The 21,822-nt window shown below is 42.0% G+C and overlaps 1 protein-coding gene across 7 annotated transcripts in view; it reads right to left on the bottom strand.

Annotated features, from left to right (window-relative positions):
• ANKRD44 (ankyrin repeat domain 44) overlaps positions 1-21,822 on the bottom strand; it is a 279,526-nt gene that overhangs the window by 192,838 nt on the left and 64,866 nt on the right. For 3 of the 7 annotated variants that reach the window (XM_081813917.1, XM_081813920.1, XM_081813919.1), the window contains exon 1: positions 9,313-9,645. The exons of 3 other annotated variants lie outside the window; for them this stretch is intronic. The gene's annotated coding sequence lies outside the window, so the exon portion shown is untranslated. Of the gene's footprint in view, positions 1-9,312; positions 9,646-21,822 lie in introns of those variants that run through there. One more of the 7 variants, XM_081813921.1, reaches the window with a different exon arrangement.

Here is a 21,822-nt window from a genome sequence, read left to right as displayed (position 1 = left end):
TGCAGGGGCACCTGGGTGGCTCAGTCGGTTAAGCATCTGACTCTTAATTTTGGCTCAGGTCACGATCTCAGGGTTGTGAGATCGAGCCCTCCATCAGGCTCCACACTGGGCATCAAACCCGCTTAAGATTCTCTCTCTCCCTCTGCGCCCCCACCCCCACTCTCTCTCTCTCTCTAAAGACAAATAAATGAAATAAAAAATAAAAATGTTAAGTTGCAGATAAGTATTTCAATCTGCCAGGAATTTTTCTGCAGTTTTCCCCCTGCCACAAAAGTTTCTAGCAAGTGGACAGATAGATATATCTTTCTTTTGCCCCAAATACTCTCAATTTTACCTTCTTGCCAAGGTGTATGATTCAAAGATATTTTCTCAAATTGCCAACAGTTAAATAGCTGGAAAGAAGTCTTGAAAAGAAAGCAAGTTTTCTACTAGTTTGGTGTCAGCTGGTTGATCTGCCTTAAGACAAGAAGATCCTTCCACATGCTTCTGACTACCTGCTAAAACCAAGTCTCTGGGTTATCTGCCCCATGGCAAGGACCATATTTCATAAAAATAAAAAAAAAAAACAGAATCAGACACAAAGTCAGGATTTTAACAACAACATGAAAACTTGTTTATCCATTCCATAATCCTCCATCTGCTTTGTTCATGACCAAATGCTTGTGTGTACTTTTCTGCCTTTTTGAACCTGAAGAGAAAACAACAAACCCAATAGCCATAGGACTTAGATGACAAGCAGGGGCAGAGTCTGACAAGACTTATCATTTGGGGTCTATGTGTTAAATGAACAGCGATCAATTAACAGTTGAGAACTTAACACTGCTAATGTAGAATTTGACAATTTTTTTCAAACTTTAGTTCCCTTTAAGTGACCAATAGTTCATGTGTCACTAGTTGGTCACTTCAAGGAAACACAGCTAGTTAAGCAAAGCCTCTTGTCACTCATGAGCATAAGGAACACATAAGATATTCTGTTGCTTTAGCTCTCAAGGGTTCTAAGCTATGGCTGGAATGTTCTCAAGGAGAGCCGCCCTGACAAGGCTGCCAGACAAGGATGCCAACACAGTCCTTCAGCAGGGAGCTTCCCAAATACCTCCATGCCCAGTCACTGAGACTATTTTGAAGGGTCTCATCGACACCCAGAATGGCGTGCACACGTGCCCAACACCTCTGGGCCTAGCTCTGCTAAAAGCTGCTTTACAGACTATTGTCAATGCAGAGAATTTCCAGCATCCATTGGGAAGAAGCCATTCTCCCAATCCTGCAGTCACATCTATACACACCTGTATGTGCATTTTCACCCATACATTCATAACTGTATCGACACTCATGCATGTATACACAGAGATACACATTGATTCACACAAAAATCCCTCACACTCCCTGGGGAAGAGAAAAGTGCCTGTTCTCCAAAGCCCAGAGTCTTGCTAGATAGAGACCTCTAGCCCCAGTGGGGCCAGGTCACCACCATGACAACGTCACTGTCTTCACAACTGTGAATCCAAGCATCATGGGATTCTAAATCAGAACTTCACAGATGCATGCTTTGCTAGACAGATGCTGTGTGTTTGCTTAGATGTAATTCTTGAACTAAATTACTGTGACTCTTTAGCAAGTAATATTAAAAAAAAAAAAAAAACACATTATGGGTGTTTTTTTTTTCTCTACCCTCCCAAATAAAACATACCTAGAGAGCACTTTGGCATTCCTTTTTGTTGGGATTTTAATCCAATCTTGCTGTTTTATTTTTCCCTAAATACTTACCCTGAGAATATATATTTGGAAAAAAAAAAAAAAAGATACATCTAAATACTGCCTCCATTACATGATTTTAAGAAAGGGGGAATATTCTAATTATGATATTCTTGCTCATAAGTGTCAAGTACTTATACTCCATTGACCATTAATTTGACAACCACTATATCTACTAGAGAGTTTGCCTTGACCTTGATAAGGCTTAGAAGCAAAGTCTCACCTGCAAACGAACAGAGTCCTAAGCCTTGGTATGTACAGGTATTTCTTTATGAAGTTTCACACACTTCAATGCTGGCATATACAAAATGTTAGTGCTCTGTGTGCATTAGGGTACAAAGTTGAATAAATACACACTCATAACAAGGGTCAAAGTTGGGAAAGACAAATACTGGCAGGAAAAAAAAGGGGGGGATTACAATACCATGAAACCACTGGTAGGTTATCATAACCTAAAGAAACTGAAATTCTTAAGAGAGGTATGCAATAAGTTCAGCATCAATTACGAAAATTCCCTTAGCATGCTTAGCAAGTATAAACTGGAAATGATTGCCATGTACTGTGGATATTGGCACAGTCCCTCAAATAGATTCAGAGGCAGAACATACTTCCTGGACCTACTCGACCAATGGCACAAGTGGGATTCAATATTCAGATGGGACCTGTCCTTGTCTTCCAACATCACTAACTATTAATACCCCACCGTCTCTTCCAGGAGTGTTGACAGCTGCCTTCTAGAGGTGACCGTCTGCCAGGCTGATGACACTGGATCCCTCTAAGACAGAAGTGCAGAGCAGAAAGGCCCCTGGAATTTAGCAGCCATTAAAAATCATGCAGCTAATCTTGCCAACACTAGGAACTGAAAATTCATCACCAAAAGCCACTTTCTCTACCCACATCTCCTACCAGCCCCTCCAATGCAATATTTTTTTTTATTTTATTGTCAGTCTTTGAAGATAAAATGGGAAAATATCTGGTTTTCAAAAATAAGACACTGCATCAAATGTGTATTGATACAGTATTCCCAAACTTTGAAGTAGAGTTACAACTCCACTAGGGGGAGCAAGATGGTTAATTTGTTACCTGGGAGATAAGAGTAACTGTTCAGGTTGTATAATTAAGACAAGGAAGCTGGAAGATCCACTTTGTCAAGACCTAAAAGAACTCAAACTTCTGAGAGAGTTCTTGGTAATAAATATGTATGTACCCCCCGCCAAAAAATAGCTTTTCTATTGATCCCCAAGGGTCCATGTTTTTAGGAAATAAGAATAATGCAATCTAAAACTCAGGTGTTAAAGTATCATTTTCATCACTTACAAAACTGAATTCAATGAATCCTTTAATCCCACTTTTAAAAAGGGCTACTCGTGGCATCAGACAAGCCATTAGTTTAAGAGTAAAGCCCATCATGGGTTTCATGGAGCGAGTGCAGCTAGTTTAGAGTACCTACTCCATCTTGCAATGAGGTTGTGGGTCTCCCCCTCCAAATCCCCTAATGAAACCACCAATTTGATTTTTGCTAAAACCATGTATAGTGTACTTCACATTCCCTTTCTTGGAGCTGCATGTTCTTTACTAATACACTGGCTTTGGAAGATAAGTGGAGTGACAGAAGCCAACACTTAACATCTGTGTCCTACGGTCAATGGTAAGAAGTCTGAGACGATGACACTCCAGCATTTCGATACAAATTCCTGGCATGCTGCCTGTCTTTTTTTTGGTTAGATTGGGTAATTAAAGACTCCACATCTGAAAGAATATATCTTGCATCCTAATCAGGAGTGGGTGTTGGGAATTAATGAATAGCCAAGAAGAAAAAATAGTATTCTTAAACATCTGCCCATAGTTGAGTATTCTGAGCACAGTATGTCATTAAAGCAAGACAGGAGCATGTTATTAGAAGCTAAGAGTTGATGCAGTAATAATCTAGCCATATGAAGCCATCAACTTATATGAACATGCTGAAACACTTCATTAGGGAACAACTGGTTTTTGTATGAGGCAGCGCTTGCATTTTTACAAAAGGATAATAAAAACTTGTTCGAGCCACTAGGTTTAATGGACCAAACTTGTTAGCTCTATTCAAGTGGGTCCTGCTGTGTGATCTGCTGAAAGGGTGCCATCAAGTGCTTCCTGATTATAGATCACTCTTTATTTGGGAAGAAGTTCACTCTATCACAGGAAGATGATGATCAGAAAGTCAAAAGCTGTTTCCCTTAAGAACTGTACAAAATATATGAGTCCCCATAAACACTTTTTTTTTTAATGCAGGACTATATACCTGCTGAGTAAATGTCTGAAACATTTTCAATTATTATTAAAAACCAAAGCACAAAATTTCAAGTATTAGTAATAGCTTCTATGTAGCTATCTATTAAGTCTATACTTATACTCTATACTTATGAGAAAAGAACAGCTATTTTTAGTCAGAAAATGAAAAAATTAATTATCTAACCTTTTCCAAAATGAAAATAGGATATGGAAATGAAATGAAATAGCAGGAGGTATGGGGGTGCCTGGGTGGCTCAGTCGTTAAGCCTCTGCCTTCGGCTCAGGTCATGATCCCAGGGTCCTGGGATCGAGCCCCGCATCGAGCCCTGCATCGGGCTCCCTGCTCAGCGGGGAGCCTGCTTCTCCCTCTCCCACTCCCCCTGCTTGTGTTCCCTCTCTTGCTGTGTCTCTGTCAAATAAATAAATGAAATCTAAGAAAAAAAAAAAAAAAGAAATAGCAGGAGGTATGGACTATGAGTAGTTATTCAGAGACTAATGATCCAGTCTTTAAAACATCCATCCTTTGGGCACCTGGGTGGCTCAGTCAGTTAAGCATCTGCCTTCGGCTGAAGTCATAATCCCAGGGTCCTGGGATGGAGCCCCACATCAGGCTCCCTGCTCAGCGGGGAGCCTGCTTCTCCCTTTCCCTCTGCAGCTCCCCCTGCTTGAGCTCTCTCTCTCTCTGTCAAATAAATAAAATCTTAAAAAAAAAAAACCCATCCTTTGTTGCACCTTCCTTTCCTGATATCCTCTGTGGCTATTTCTCTACTCTTTAATACTGTTGTTTAGCGCCTTCCCCAGAGGATAGCTGGCCCAAGGCAAAAAGAAACCCAGGCATGCCAACTTCACTACTAGTCACCAGTCAGTCACCAAAGATTAAATAAAAGGAAATGATAAACAACAGTACCAGTTAAACTGAAATCTGGAGGCAATGTTGATTTTTACTGACCTGGGATCTCATTCTTTTTCTTCCACAGCAGGGAGACTGACATATGACAGCAGACCGACCTGGAATTAAATCCCAGCCATAGTTTCCTCATCTATTAAATGGGGCTGTTAGAGCCATTTCACAGGATGTGTTTAAGAAATAGCCTAACATACGCAGGCACCTCGTGTGCACTCAATAAAAACAGTAATTGTGTTGACTTTAAATCAACACGCTCAAAGACTTTCACAGACAAGTATGTTTATGTTCATCCTACAAAAGGAGAAATAAGGGATCTGGAGAGATTTTTCCAAAAAATTACAGAGCAAATAAACTGAGTTAAGGATCATAAGCCATTCAACACCACCTCTAAAGCAGAGAGGCCCATCATCCTGGGAGAGAAGATTTCACAGGCAGGAGAGCAAAAATCAAGCTGAGCCTGACTTGGTCTTCGTTACACTGGGCAACCTCAAAAATGTCATACAACCTCTCTGTACTCAGGGGTCTAATCTATTGTACCAAAATAATAGCAACTCACCTGAAAAATGCACCATCTCCCTTTGACTGATCAAAGGGTGCCAGATACTCATGTCCACTGGATGGGACATGAAATCATAATTTTACTATTTACGGTTACCATAAACACATCCAGTTATACTTTTCCTTTATGACCTCTTGATGCTCAAAAAGGAGATTGATCTCCTGGTTGGAGCTATGAGGAGAGGATAGGATGATTTACCTGCTAGTGGCAAAGCTGAGACTAGAATTTAGTTTTCCTGATTCTCCCGGTTCATCACTTTCTTTCACATGTCATCTTCATATAATATAATATAATATGATACAATATAATAGAATGAATAGATAATAAATATATGCAATACAGGATTAGAAATTCAGCCTCAGTTTCAACGTACTTCCTGTGGAGAAATATTGTATACTTTATGACTCACTAAGGAAAGATAATCACCATATAGATATATTCTCTATATATTTGTGTGTATATTTACACCTTATATGTGTGCATACATAGTGATTATATATGGGTATTTCTAGATATAGTTACTCTCAACAAAGTAACTAACAATAAAACAATCTTGCCAAAAGATGCAAAACAAAGAGGTACAAAATATTTTAAAGTAAGGGCTCAGTGCCAGTTGGAGTTAGAAATATGGAAAAGATAGGTGTTAACCTAGATTTTGAAGAGTAGGACTGGAGTAAACCTTTCATGTTGAGGAACAGCCAAAGAAGAGGTTAGAAAAGTAAATAACTGGGTGGAGGGAGCATCATGCCAGCAGAAGGAGTTTTAACCCAATCTTGTGGGCAAACAGGAACTGGAGTCTTGAGCAGGAGGACGGCACAGAGTTTTTGCAAACACTTAATCCGTCCACGATGTGCGCCAAGCATCGGAGAAGAGAAGGGAGCTACAGAACCCAGTGAGAAGACAATTGCCACAATCCAAGGCATCACAGGAAAGAACTTTCCAATCTTCCCACATTTCAGGCTCTCTGATTGCTACTTACAGGGCCATGGTGGAAACAACAGTTACTGTTGTCAGCTCTTTGATGCCGCTCTATTCCTGGATGCAGGTTTGGCCCAGCATCTTGGCCACTTTCCTTCACTCTTTATATATAGCCCAAATCTCCTGCCCCCGAGACACTAATGTTTCCAGGTGAAATTGAGGTTACTTCCTTTAGTTCCTGGAACGCTTCCATTTTTCCCCCACAGAACCTCTGTTGAAGTCAGTTCTGTTTTGTCAGACTTGTCATTTGATCCCTGAATTTAAATCATAGCATTTCAAAAATAGGCCACATCCATAAAGAGAAAAGCAAAGCAAAACAAGGCAGGCATACTCTGCCAAATGCCATATTTTTATTGGGATCTGCTGCCAACTACCCACATCTTTTTTCACTCTGTCTAGTTTCAAATGACTTGAGATCAAATCAAAACTTTAGCTAAGTTAATTAAACAGTGTTTGGGAGTTAACTTTTAAAGAAAGTTAATTTAAACAAGAGCACAATGGATCCAAGAGGTTAGTTAATAGAGAATATTTAAATCAGTGTAATTTTAGTTACAAAAAAAAAAGAACAATACATTTCTACAAGAGTTTCCTATTTTGAAAAATTGTTAACAGAGGTTTTATTTCCTATCTTAGTTTTGGTTACATTCTTTGTATAACTGTATCTTCTAGCACGTTGAATTCATGCAGTTTCAAATATGAAAGGTGACTTGATAATGTTAATCAATATAAGCCATTTTAGTGATTTCTGTGGGAAAAAATTATACAGCCAGATGATTTTCAGGGTAATATGTGTATTAAGTGTAATTTCTTTGTTCGGATACAGAAAGTGGTTCTCAGTTTAGAATGCATCATGCAACACAACTTTTTATTAATATCTGGTTTGTATCTCCCTTGCCATAATATAGGCAACAATATAGTATTCCCAAAGAAAAGGATACGATAGAAAATGATTTATTTCTATAGTAATATTTATTATGATCTAGAGTAATTATAATTTTTGAGGAGTATTAGAAATTGGAACCTAAGCAAAGCAATTTAAAAATAACAACAACAAAATCAATGTTTAGAAATAAAAGGCATTCACCAGGAAGGTGGCAACTTGCTATATTTGAGAGGGACAGACTTACCGTATATGAGATATATAGATTAAAACAATCACATGAAGTCGTTCATGATTCAGGCAAACTCCAAGTTGGGTCTGTCTGAAATTTGTTAGATCCTGGATTCTTTCAAAAGCCACTTTTTGCCCAACCAAGTCATTCCAAAGCCCATGAGAACTTCCCCTTAAACTTTCTCCTTCCTCTCTGTAGTGCTTTTTCTTTGAATTCCCTATGCATTCCTTAGAAAGGGAGAAAGCAGGGCGCCTGGGTGGCTCAGTTGGTTAAGCGACTGCCTTCGGCTCAGGTCATGATCCTGGAGTCCCAGGATCGAGTCCCGCATCAGGCTCCCTGCTTGGCAGGGAGTCTGCTTCTCCCTCTGACCCTCCTTCCTCTCATGCTCTCTGTCTCTCATTCTCTCTCTCTCTCTCAAATAAATAAATAAAATCTTAAAAAAAAAAATTAAAAAAATTAAAAATAAATAAAAAAAGAAAGGGAGAAAGCAGTCACACTCTACCACCTCTCCACAGGGAGCCAGGTGGGGGATCAGGGACATGTGTGAAATTGAGTCACCTTCCTGGCCCTAGCTGTTCAAACCACTCTCAAAGGCAGGGCATTGACCAGGACCATTGGTCTCTGCCTGAGATGACTGGAGGGTCCCCTTTTGCCTACAAAACCAGGAAGGTCATAAGAAATGCAAATCCATTAGGAATTCTCTCCATTTCCCCATCCAATGTCCTGGCAAGGGCGTTCAGTAAAAGATGTCAAAGGAAAATGATAAGACAACAGGAAGAGAGGAGTCCAGAAGACTGAAAAACATAAGATAATAGAAAATGGGAAATTCTGCCAAAAAAAAAAAAAGGATGGTCACATATTTCCTTGCAGAAACACCAATACAGTTCATATTTCCTTTACTCTCTACATAGCACCCTGCCAATAAGAGATGAAAGATATGGGTTTTTTTAAATTAATCTGGTGTATCTCAGATAACAGCCATATTCAATTCAATCCAATAAAGACTGATTAAACCTAAAAAATCTACTAAGCTTAAGAAATTCAGACACTGAGATGGTATAGTCAGTCTCTCTGTGGAAGGCATTATCAAGGTATAGGGAGGAAATATACAAGCATACACAACTTGGATGTAAGGTAAAGAGCACAGAAGTATATGAAGAAGGGAGAGCGATCACATCTGGTCTACTGGAAGATATAGTCTTTGAAATGAATACTGAACACTAGAGAGGATTTAAACAGGTAGAAATGGACAGAATGGGAAGTGGGTGGTCCTACCTCAGAAGAATGTGAACAGATGCTGGGAAGACTGAGCATGCACAGGGAACAGTTTCATTCGGCTGGAGCATGAGACGGGTGAGGTAAGCTGAGCAGCAGACATGGGTCATATTACAGAAGGCTTTGAATGCCAGGCTAAGAAGTTGGGACCCTCTTCTATAGCACTGGGGAATCATGCATGGTTTTTGAGCAGGAGAGTGACCTATGTGGTGTGCTTTGGAACAATCTCTGGAAATGAATGATGAACTGGAAGAAAAGACTAGAGTGAGACAGTAAGTTAGGTGATTTCAACAACAGTCTAGGCGAGAGGTCTCGGGATGGAGTGCCCCTCCGTGGTGAGAGGAGTGTTCTGCTGGTGGCCAAGATGTGGATCTAAAAGGTAAATGACTATCCCCACCATTAAGTCAGCAAGAGCTAGCCACTCAGGCATGGCTGCCTCCACTCAGAAAGACTCTCACCAGCTTCCTCTGCAAGATGCAGGGCTCTGTGGAGCACAGCCGCCCCAACCATCAGCTGAGGAGCACCGGAAGTTCTGCAGTATTTGCTCTCTTGACTTTTCCACTTACGCAAGCCCCTCCAGCTGCTTACGCGGTTCTGTTCAGCTCTGGGACAGGAAGCTCCTAGGGCTCTGAAGTCAGTTAGCATCTCGCATCTGTACAACCTGCCGCTGCTCTCCCTAGGTTTGGGTAAAAAGAAAACTTATCTTCATGTCATAAGCTGAAGACAAAAATTAACTCAAGTATTGTGCTATCTTTACTTCCTAATTCTAAAGTTTAGATAAGGGATAAAACTCACTTTTTTTTTTTTCAATCATACCAAGTTTGAAAAGTAGAAAGAAGTATTCTGGGGCAAGGGACTTTCTAATGCACAAAAACCTCTACCAATTTTCTCTTTCTCTTCTATTTGCTGGGTTTAATCTTAGTAGTTGTCCCATTGCAATAAGGCAAAGACAAGGTAAAGACAAAATTTAATAACCTTTCCTACCACCAATGTTCACAGCCTAATGTGTATCCCTCCACATCTCTCCCCATGTTCCTGCCGATACATAAAAATATAGATTTAGATGGAGGAGGTTACAATGTTATCACAAAAGTGGGATTTACTCTTTCCCTTTCTTGCTATTTGTAAAAACAATAATATACTGAGGACATCCCCGGGATCAAGAGTTATGGGATTAACACATTTCTTTTAATTGCTATATAATACTCTATAACATGGATATATCACAATATATTTAATTATTCCCCTTTGGATGAACATTCCTATTGTTTCTAGTTTGTGCTGCAACAAACAAGCCTCTATCAGGATCTACCCTGGCCAGTGCATTTCACAGAAAAGTGCTACCAGAGTTGAAGGCATTTTCTGAATACCTACTATATGCTATTTTTATAAAATATACAAAAGAAATATGTGACATAGTCCCTTTCTCAGAGAGTGCCAGATATAGCTGGGGAAATAAGCCTAACCCACACAAAACAATTAAACTGTGTAACACAGGACTGAACCACATCCCATGCACTTCACGCAAATGGACGCCAAGTTTTCCCTTGGCACAGTGACAGACCGGAGAGATGGCTCGGAGGTCCTGTGAGCCTAGCGTTCTAGGGGCCTTCTCTGATTCAGGAAAAGCGGAAACAAGAAGAGCTAAGAAGTCAGTTGAACAAGGATTGAGAATGGTTTAGATCAAGGACAAAAAAAATTGTCTTCTGGAGGGACAAATGAGCCATATATATGACTTTAGACACGTATATGCTCAGGAGAATGACAATAAGCAGCTCCTTCTCTAAGTCACTGCATTTCCAAACAGCTTCTCCCATATTCTTCCCACCCCCTCCCAGCCTCCTCCGAGAAAGACCTAAAAGAATCGCAAGCTTAACTGCCTCCGAGCATTACACTAATACTGATTTAAAATGCGCTACTTCCAGCCAGCATAAACTTCTACATTCTCTCCAAGTCTCTTCCCTCCCTGTCCTTCCCATGTCCTACCCTACCCCTGCCAACACACACACACTCACATACACCCTCACACTCACACATACACACACCCCACCTTGTTCTGTGCCCTTTAAACAATAGCAGTCATTTACACTGTTCCTGTCCATCTGGAAAATAACATGAACAACATGGAAGAAAAGTAATAATGAAGTTTAAGTGATTGTAATCCAACCAAAATCTGAGTTCTTTTGAGAATCAAAAACTCTGTTAAAAGCATTGGTATTGATAAACCAGCCACTACAGCGTTGCTCTTCCACTCTGCGTTGCAAGGCTATGTTTGCAACTCACCGAGTCCATTTAAATATAAACCATATTTAATAACATGTTTTAAATTTCATCAAACTGGTAAATAAGATTTGAGAGCTCAGTGTTTATGCCAGATAAGTATTATGCCTTGATAGTGTATCTAAGTAGCTCTATGAGAAAGCTCTGAAAATGAATTAGGCATAAGAAAAGGAATGTGTTTTTTATCTCAAAGACTTGAGATTTAAAAGTTGCATGTCATTTTTAACCGAGGCGGCGCCACAAGGAAGTCTATGATTCTTTTTTTCACCAGATTTAATCAGGAAAAAACCCACAGATGGGTCCAGGTGATGGTTAAGCTCACTCTGAGAACAGCAGGGCCACCAAGCATGTTTCCAGTCTAAAATTAGCTTTCCATGTATTTTTTAAACTTTAGGAAAACAAGATTTACTCCCAGGACGTTAACTTGAAGGCCAAGTTCAAAGACATAATCTTGATAGTCATATTGTAGAAAATCAGAGTTTTTAATAAGAAGAGGGAATTACTGACTTCCAATAAAACCTAATTTGCTGTGGGGCACCTGCATGGCTCAGTCGGTTGGGCATCTGCCTTCGGCTCAGGTCATGATCCCGGGGTCCTGGGATCGAGTCCCACATCGGGCTCCCGGCTCAGCGGGGAGCCTGCTTCTCCCTCTGCCTCTGCCCCTTCTCCCTGCTCGTGCTCTCTTTCTCTCTCTCTCTCAAACAAACAAATAAATAATAAATAAATAAAACCTAATTTGCTGTGTGTTTTTATTTAGCAGTAGGGGGAAGAAGAAAAAAAACCCTCAACCTCTGTTGCACCAGTCCAACCACAAAGGCAACTGAGGTCTGGGACTGGGTATCGAGGAGGTAGCCAGGGTCCCGATGCCTCCTGTCACCTCACCGAACATAACTGAGGTGGCTCCACACTCCCTTCTCCTCACCAACCTCCTCATGACATCAGGTAAATGGTATGAAGACTCCACTAGTGCCTTTGCAGGTCAAATCTAGATTTGGGAATCTGCAACACACACCTAACATCAAAGCACTTAGCAACTGTTACCCAGTCAACACACAACATTCCAGTGGTTTAAAATGCAAAATAAGATCACGGTTCCTTTGAGATCATGGTCCCATTGTCCTGACTAAGGGGAACTTTTGGCTGCCCTTCCTCCTCTCACGGATAGAACTGGGGGCTTGGCCAAAGGCAGTAAAACCAGGGTCTCATGGGACAGAAACACCCTGCCCAGACGTGTTGAGACCTGTTCTCTCTTCTAGAGTGCTCTGAGTTCAATTGGCATGCGCAACGACGTTTCTCCTCAAGTCATGACCAATCAAAAACATCAAAACAAGTCCAATGAGGGAAGTGGAGAGAAATTATCTGAGGAGCCATAACATGGGTTTATTCTAGCCTTGATGAGTTGGTGTTAGATAGCTTCAGCAAGTAACAAAGCTAGCAGAAACCTGTTTCCTCCCTGAGGACAAGAAAGGGAAGACCAGATTTTATGAGGAAAAAACCCACCGATGGGTCCAGGCGATAATAAGCTCAGCCTATGAGAGCAGCAGGGTCACCAAGCATGTTGCCCACAGCACAGGAAAGAGCAGGACCAATCCACTTGAAACTGGTCAGAATATTGGGATAATCACTAGTATGCAGTTTTAAAGTATCCTTTTTTTTTTTTTTTTGGAAGACCTGCCTGGGTGCAAAAGAAATTTGGCTAATGGTTCACTGCTGGGTTGCAGAGTAGAACCTCCTGGGAAACTGGGTCCCATCCTAATAAGTCTGATGCAGTAAGTGAGAGATCGAAATTCAAGCACAGGCACTTTGAGAAGGCTTTCCAGGCAACTTGTGTATGCTCCTCAAACGTGCCATACTGAATCTGATCCTTCATATCAATACCTTAGAAATATTACACTTTGGGGGCACTTGGGTGATTCAATCTGTTAAGTATCTGCCTTCAGCTCAGGTCATGATCCCAGGGGCCTGGGATCAAGTTCTGCATTGGGCTCCCTGCTTAGCAGGGGAGTCTGCTTCTCCCTCTCCCTCTGCTTCTCCCCCCTGCTCATGCTCATGCTCTCTCTCCCTCTCCCCCTTTCTCTCTCTCAAATAAATAAACAAAATCTTAAAAAAAAAAAAAAAGAAACATTATACTTTGACCCCACAATCCCACTTCAAGGAAGCTATCCTATAGAAATAACTAGATATGCAGACAACTTTTATATAGAGATAGTCACAGTAACAATATTTACGATAGTAAAAAATAGAAAGGCATCAATGTCAAAGCTAAGTACATTATTACATTATTTAAATCCAAAAAAGATATAAAATGGCCAACAGGCACATGAAAAGATGCTCAACATCATTAATCATTAGAGAAATGCAAATCAAAACCATGAAGATATTACATATTCATGGATTAGAAGAATTAACACCGTCAAAATGTCCATATAACCCCAAGCAATCTACAGATTCAACGCAATCCCTATCAAAATCCTAAAACCACAATGAGCTACCACTTCAGACACATTAGGATGGCCTAACGCAAAACTAAACAAAAAATAAGTGTTGGTGAGAACGTGGAGCAATGAGAACACTGATGGGAGTATAACGCGGTGTAGCCACTGTGGAGTTCCTCAATTAGTTAAACATGGAATTACCTTATGACCCAAAAATTCCACTCCTAGAGAAATGCTCAGAAGAAATGAAAATGGGTGTTCACACAAAAGTAGTACACAAATGTTCAGAGCAGGACTATCCCAGCAGCCAAAAGGTACAAACACCCCAAACGTCCATCAGCTGGTGGATGAACAACCGTGGTATAACCACACAATGGAAGAGTATTCAGCCAGAAAAAGGAATGCTGTCTGATGATACATGCGACAACATGGATGAGACTCGAAAACAAGATGCTACGTGAAAGAAGCCATAAAAGTCACAAAAAGGCCACGCGGTATATGATTCCATTTATGTGAAATATCCAGATTAAGCAAATTCATCAGGACAGTCAAGAGAGTAGTGGTTGCCAGGGATCGCAAGGAGGAGGGAATAGGGAGTGACTGATTCAGGGGGAGAAGGTGTCCCTTTGGGGGGATGAGAATGTTCCAGAAGTGAGGAGGTGGTGACAGCTGCATGACACCATTAATGTACTAAATGCCCCGAACAATACACTTAACAGTGGTTGATATGGTCAATTTCATGTTGATTATTTTCCCAAAATTTTTTAAAAGTTACAATCATAAAACGGAATATTTTAGTTATTAAAAACTGATCTTTTGAGGGACTTTAATAAGATGTAGAAAATGTGGAAAAAGGACTTTAATAAGATGTAGAAAATGTGGAAAAAATGGTGTCATCCCAGCTTCACAGTATATAAATATGCACAGAAAAACAAGGAGTGAAAGGAAATTAATAAAAATGCTAAACAGAGTTATTGGCAGATACATTTTCGGTCTTATATTTTTCTGTACTTTCCCAAATTGTCTATAATACTGTTTTTATTGTTAAATACCCAATTATGATCCAATATTGTTTTTATCACCATAAAAATAAACAACTTTTTTTAAAGATGAGATCAGATGACACTTTGGAGCACAGATAGGAAAAAATAACAAGGATAACGTAAGGTCTAAAAAACATGTGACGTCATGATGTAGGTGTCAGGAGCTGGACGATACCATGGACCAGTTAAGGCTGCAACATTCGGGAGAATTTATGCCCCATCCAAAGCTGGAACTGTGGCTCCAGATCTTTTGAGTTTTCAAGAAATGCCAAAGCTCCAGACGTTTCAGTGAAATGCCCTGATTTTTAAGCCTTGGCAACTTATTCAGTATTTTTCAAACCACAGGCCAAACAAAACACATCTGTGGACCGGATGTAGCCCACAGGCGCCAGTTAGCAAACTCAAGTTTATAGGAACAGGAATGTTTAGCCTGGAGAAGAAAAACCTTCGAAGGCACATAGTAACTTCAAATATCTAAAGAAAGTCTGTGTGGAAGATGCTGTGCACGTCAATCTATTTGTCTCTAGAAGGCAGAACCAACCTAAAGGCGAGGTGTGGTGGGGTAGCAGAATTGTGCCCAGTAAATGAGGGAGTGCTTCCAAATAAAGCAGCTGCCCAATAATAAATAGGGACTTCAAAATGCGTCGACGTGCCCATTCCTGAGGTGTTCCAGCAAAGGCTACGTAAGCGGGATTCCTGCTTTAGGTCAGAAACTGAGACTAGGTTAAAGGCTCCCCATCACGGCTGAGCATCAGAAACTTGAAAAAAAAAAAAAAAAACCCACAGATTCCTGGACCCCATCCCAGAACCATGGGGTGAGGCCCAGGAGGGTGTATTTTTTAAAAACTGTCTCAGCTGCCTGGCAGGTGGTTTAGAAACAATGCACTGAACCTCTGTATCTGATGCTGGAATTCTATTATTCTAATCCATGGTCTTACCTAGCTGGCAGGTAAGGGAGAGAGAGATTGAAGAAAGAGAGCAATTTACTGGAACTCATTGCAGGGCAGGCTCTGCACTATATGCTTTCTTTATCTCATCTCACTGCCTTTTCACAACAACCCCCTGAGGTCTGAAGCGATGTCTTCCATCCCATTTCCCAGGGAAAGAAACTAAGGTTTGGGGGAGTTTGAGTATGGCCCAAGGTGATGGCCAGCCACTGAGATGATCTTTCTGGCTCCAAATCACATGCTAGTTCAACTATACCACACTGCCCTCCTCTGACCCATTCAGTAAATAGTTCTCAAGTGCGCCTGATGAGCCAGGCATTACACTAGGTGGAGGGCATTCAGCAATGATTAAGACACAGTCCCCAGCCTCGAGAATCTTTGGAATGTAGTGAGGAAAGCAGAAAAGTAAGCAATTATATTACAGTGAGAACTAGGGGGTCACACAGGAGGGACACCCAATCTAGCCTTGTGTTACCAGGGAAGGCTTCCTGGGAGGAGAGAACATCAAAGCCAGGACCCTAAGGTGACAAGGGAAAAGGGACCCCAGGCTGAGGGTGCAACATCTACAGGCCCAGAGGCCTGAGGGAGCCTAGCACGTGTGAGGAAACATGAGAAATTCAGGGTGGCTGAAGCATGGGAAGCAAGACAGGGGGCTGGCAAGATGGGCAGGACAGAGCCCCCACGCACTTGTGTGCCACACTAAGACTTTGTCATTTATCCTAAGAGAAACAGGAAGAGTTGAGGCTTGATGCAAAGGAGTGACTCTTCAGAATCATATTTTATGAGGATCAGATTGGCTGTGGTGTGGAAATGGACTGGCAGGGCAGGATGCACTGGACGCAGGGAGACCACATGGAAGGCTGTGGCAGCTAATTTCAGCTAAGAGGTGATGGTCACGCGCATAAAAACGGTGGCAGGGAAGATGCTGTGAAGCAGAGGTGATGTATCTCCCCTCCCTTCCTTCCATCCTCCCATCCTTCCTTCCTTCCCTCTCCCCACTCCCTCGCTCCTTCTTTCTCACAGTAAATTATACTATAGAGCCCTTGCGATCTACTGGCCACTCTGCTAGATCTAGCCATTCAAAGATGGATTTTAGTCCCTGCTGTCATGGAGTTTGGTCTCTGCCAGGCAGCAGATGTTTGTGGAAAGTACTTTCAAAAGTGTTAAATAAGGGGTGCCTGGGTGGCTCAGTCGTTAAGCGCCTGCCTTCGGCTCGGGTCATGGTCCCGGGCTCCTGGGATCGAGCCCCGCATCAGGCTCCCTGCTCGGTGGGAAGCCTGTTCTCCCTCTCCCACTCCCCCTGCTTGTGTTCCCTCTCTCGCTGTGTCTCTATCTGTCAAATAAATAAATAAAATCTTTTTTTAAAAAAAAGTGTTAAATAATATAGAAAAAGCACGCTGGTTGGTTAGGTTATCAATGATAACACAGGTGGTAAAGGACATTAGGGGGCCGGCTTCTCGCTCCTCCATCATCAATTCTGAAAGAATCATTCAGTGTACGAGCCCCATAAAATATATCTGCAAAGTTATATCCTAATAAAGCAAGTACTCCTCAAAACTGCATTCCTAATATTCATACATGAGAATGTAAATCAGACTGCCTGCTTTCGGTGTATTTCATTCATGCAAAGTAAGAATTTACCTACATTTTAATTCATCAGTCCTCAAACAAAAATGACTGGCTGACTAAAAAAGAAACAGGGATGAGATATTAAATTAATAAACTAGAAGAATTACTAAAGCCTTACTAAAGGTGGCCTCATGCTAAATGAAATGAAAACTCTTTTTGCTGCACTTGGGAGAGTTGCTAGGTGCTTTGGGAACGAGTTTGGATTTACCCAAAAACTGACTGCAGATAAGCAACAAGAGAATCATGACTCGGAGGGAAGGCAGCAGGTATCTGAAGGGTCTTCTTGCTCCGAGCCCTGCAAAAGGTGGGGAGGGGGCTCCCGGGGCTCTGACCTTAGGCCTCCACGCCAGAAAAACTCCCTTCAGTCTCAGTCCCAGGTCACCGGTGCGGCCAGGACATTCTTACCAGAGCCCTCATTGTGTAATTCCTGGCACAACATTCTTGTCATTCCTTTACTTGATCCCAGTGTAAGAATCACCCTCGATCAAACAGCTATGCCCGTGGATGGCACATTATGCTGCTTCTCTTTAGAGCTGATTTTTACCTTTTGTGACCTCTCAGATGACTCCTCTGATCTTTATCATTCCAGCATCTCAATGGTCAGCAAGGAGATAAAGTGCATCAGAAAATGAACTGTTTCTACTCCTTTCCACTTGAAACACGGCTCTTAGAATACTAGCTTAGGTGATTACCACCGCTCACTGACGGTGATCTTTCATGAGTGTGTCATATACCTTTTCCTGGTCCACCAGCCAGGGGGAGCATATCCATGGGCTGGGAGTATGGAGTCAAAATCCACTTTCCCAAAAATGTTACAGAAAGAAAGAAATCAGATCCCATACGGTTGAATAATCCTAACTTTTATATTTGGCAAATTAGAGAAAAACGAACGAGGTAGAGGCATACATCCCCTGGGTACTTTGAGCCAACCTCCAAACAGAATCAGCTTATACGAAGTTTATCAGATTCCTATAAGTCGAGATTGAAAGTCCCCTTCCCCCCTTTATAAATCGTATGAGGAAAGAAGAGAAGCTACCAAATGGTGGGGGGTGGGGCTTTGGGCGCCATTATTATGTTATGGTTTTATGGTGATCTTGGATAGTAAACTCTAAAAAAATTGCTTTCCTCAGACTTTCTAAATGTATATTTTACTCTGGATCCTCAAAGAGATATTTAAGATTTGTTAAGCATTCTGGATTATTTCCTCTCCGGCTCCACAGAAGACCATCAAAAACCAAGGTGTGACCTAAAGCCATCTTCAGGTGCCCTAGTGGCGAATGCTCAGTGCCGATGACCACCCCCATGCCCGCCAGCAGTGCCAGGACCAGAAGGTCAGAGAGAAGGCTGGTGGCTCCTCTTAGGTCTTGGCAAAATTCATCCTATCAACCCCACCTCCCCTTCCCCTCGCCCCCCAGGGAAAGAGTGCAGGGAAAACAAAACTTCAGGGAAGAGCTGTTGGCTCCTTCAACTTTCAGTACTCACACACCAGCTCCGTTTCCCAGGGAGAGGTGAGTGGGCAAAGCTAAGGCATGCGACACATCAGGTGTCTAGTTTTTAAGAACAGCTTTCATTATAATGCTTTTCATTGGGTTCTAATGTAACCTTGGAGAAGAATAACCCAAAACCCCACGTAATGGGGATGACCCACTTTCTCCAGGCTGTTCGTCTCCCTCTCTCTGAACGTAGTGTAATTCATTCATTGGGCTCTCTGAGAAATAGGCAGATAGAAAAAGGCAAAGTGGATACGACAGCCAATACTGTCAGAGACAGCTCTTTGCTTTGTGTCGCTCAAGTGATTCGTGACTGTAATTGATTTCCATGCCTACAGTTCACGAATGCTCACAGGTCTTCAGCAATGAAAAGGCAAGATGTTCTGAGCAGTTTCTTTGGATTAACCAAATCCTGATGCTGTTTATGGACCTCGGGATACAAGACCCTGCCTTCACAACAACTCTTACTTAGTCAATGGACACCAATAACAGAATAAAGATGAAATCTATAGAAAACCAAAGAAAACAAGTTTTAGTTGGCATCATGCTTTCAACCTGCTAAATGATTCACCAGAGTAGACCTGGCTTGAAAACACCTTGACTCCCGACTGCTCTCAAGTGGGAAAGCAAATGAAGAGAGAAATGATGGAATGACTAGTGGCTACAGAGCTGGAAAAAGGCATGACAAATATGCAGTCAGAATTGCCGCTTCTATTCCCAGGCCTCTGCAGACATCACTAATCAAGCATGACTCTTTCCTAAGTCACAGATACAACCTCAGAAGCTTTCTCAACACATCTCAATCCATCGGTCGTCTACAAAGATAAACAGTTGATGTTCATTTATTTAACTATTTTTTTCCTCTAGAACTGAATAGTTTATGGAAATCACTACCAAAAGCTTTCAGCAAGGGTTAAGTGCTAAAATGACTGCTTCTGATTTCTGTAAGATGGACAGATAAGTATGCTGTCTCTGCACATAGCACAGGGTTGCCTTATGAGTCAGGAGAATGAAGAATCAGGGCATGAGTCTGGTCTCAGAGGGAGGGAGAACACGACCAAGGCTAGGTGAGGGCTGCGGGGAGCGAGGCTACTTTGGGGCCTCACTTGAAGGAACAGGGGCAAAGCACAGTCTGCTCGGAAACCGTGGGAACTGACACCTGCCACCTAAAAGACTTCTCTTAGTAACAAAAACCGCCTTGAGTTAAAGTTTCCCCTTTAGGCTGAAATCACCTGAGTTAGAAGATTATCATCAGTTACATCTTACAGAGAACTGGTTTATTTAATCGTTTGTCGTTTTTTTTTCTTGACTCCTAAATAGAGATCAGCAGCAAGGGGAAGGCTCAGTGTTTTTCACTGGGCTTGGGGATGCAGAGCAACCATGAGGAGCATTTACTGAGTTGCTACTATATGCCAAACACTTCTCATACATTATTTTGCTTCCTCCTCGCCACTAACAGTGAGTTCTTATTCACATCATCCTCTTACAGATGAGGAAAATGAAGTTCGATAATGTTAAGTAACCTGACCAACATTATAAAGCTAGTGAGGGACTGGGGCTGGACCCAAATCAAGATCTGTCTGCTTCCAAAGCTTGTGCACCTCCCGTTCCACTGAGCTGGCTCTGCTGGGAAGGCATCGAAGACAGACTCAGCACACTCAGGAATTTTCCGTAAGGCAGATGCCTATCTTATTCTATAGACTTCTTCCAGAGATTAGGAAGGAAGCAAATTCTCCTCTTGCAAGGGAGACCTTTAGAGGGAAGGATCACCCCACCTGTTGGAACTTCTTGCCTTGGAGAGATTAGGGGGCCAGAGGCTATGAACTGGAATGGCAAGTGTCAGCTTCCTTTGACTCAGATTTCATTCCTCCCTTATGGAGAGATGCAGCTTCTAAGGAGGTCAGAAACAGAAGCTGAGCATGGCCTCAGCTCCACACAGAGGAAAGTGAAAGGTTAGAGGGCCAAATGTCCTCCTACGGCTTTTGATGGAGTTTAATGGAGTAGAAAGTGTCCACAGCAAAATCTGCTCTGGTCAGTGTTGTAGTCTATAAGCTACTTCTGCCCTGCTTCATCAGTAGGGTTCACTTAGGGACTACAGACACCCTCTCATGTAATGTAGACTCCATGTTGCACCTGTGTGCCAAGAGAGGGTAATGGACCAGATGGACCCCGTACCCATTCTCTAAGCACATGCCTCCCGCTCTGATGCCATGAAGCCAGGCTGCAGGTCACTCTCTACTCACCACTCAGTCCTGCACTATTCACCCTCAATATTGAGGGACCATGGGGCCTACACCTTTGAGCAGGTCCAGGGAGGAGCAATGTCAGCAGCACTTGTGGAAGAGGCAGGCAAGCAGAAGTGTGATATGCAGAGCTGAGCACCTTCAGTGTGAGTGATAACACAGAGGATAACTTGGGGGAGTGGGAAGCATGGACGGAAGCCAACCAACACATGTTGTGTGATTCCTACATATCTCAAATAAGTTAACCAAGGAGCCAGGATTCAACCAGGCCTGTTTAAATTCTTCCTCCAAAGTACTTGCAACAGAATACATGAGTGAATTATTCCCCTGGATGTCTGACTCAAAAATAACTTTTTAACTTAAAATTCCTGTAAATTTTACAGTTTATGCCTTAAGAGATCCGTGTTTGCTTCAATGTAAGAATAATGTTTTTTAGTTGACTGTTGAAAAAAAATTAACCATCTGGGAAGACACGTCGTGTTGATCCTGTGAATTATGCAGACCCTGCCATACATCTGGTATGCCATCTTGAAGGGCACAAGTATTTTGAACCAAGCCAGGGTCATACCGTCCTGCTGCCCCATCCCACCATGAGATTCTCCTTCTTTTGCCAACTTTGGAGGTTCTAAGTGTTCACTACGAAAGGCAGGTTGTAATCCATAGCTCAGATAAGAAGAGTGAGAGACAGCAAGCAGGAGAGGACACAGCACAGGGAAGTCCCATGAAAGTTCAATAGATCGAGACCAAAAGAGCCAAAGGAACATAAGCAACTGGGGACCCAATCCCTTTGTCCTCTTCCCCAGTTTTGTGACCAACACTCTAGTGATGAAGGATTAGTAATCAAAAGTAAACTCATGCACAGGAATTTACTTTGTTGAATCTCTCTCTCATACACACCCCC

This window comes from Leptonychotes weddellii, chromosome 3 (assembly GCF_054177405.1).
Source record: "Leptonychotes weddellii isolate Sample4059 chromosome 3, ASM5417740v2, whole genome shotgun sequence".
NCBI lineage: Eukaryota > Metazoa > Chordata > Mammalia > Carnivora > Phocidae > Leptonychotes > Leptonychotes weddellii.
This window is presented reverse-complemented; position numbering and strand designations above follow the sequence as displayed.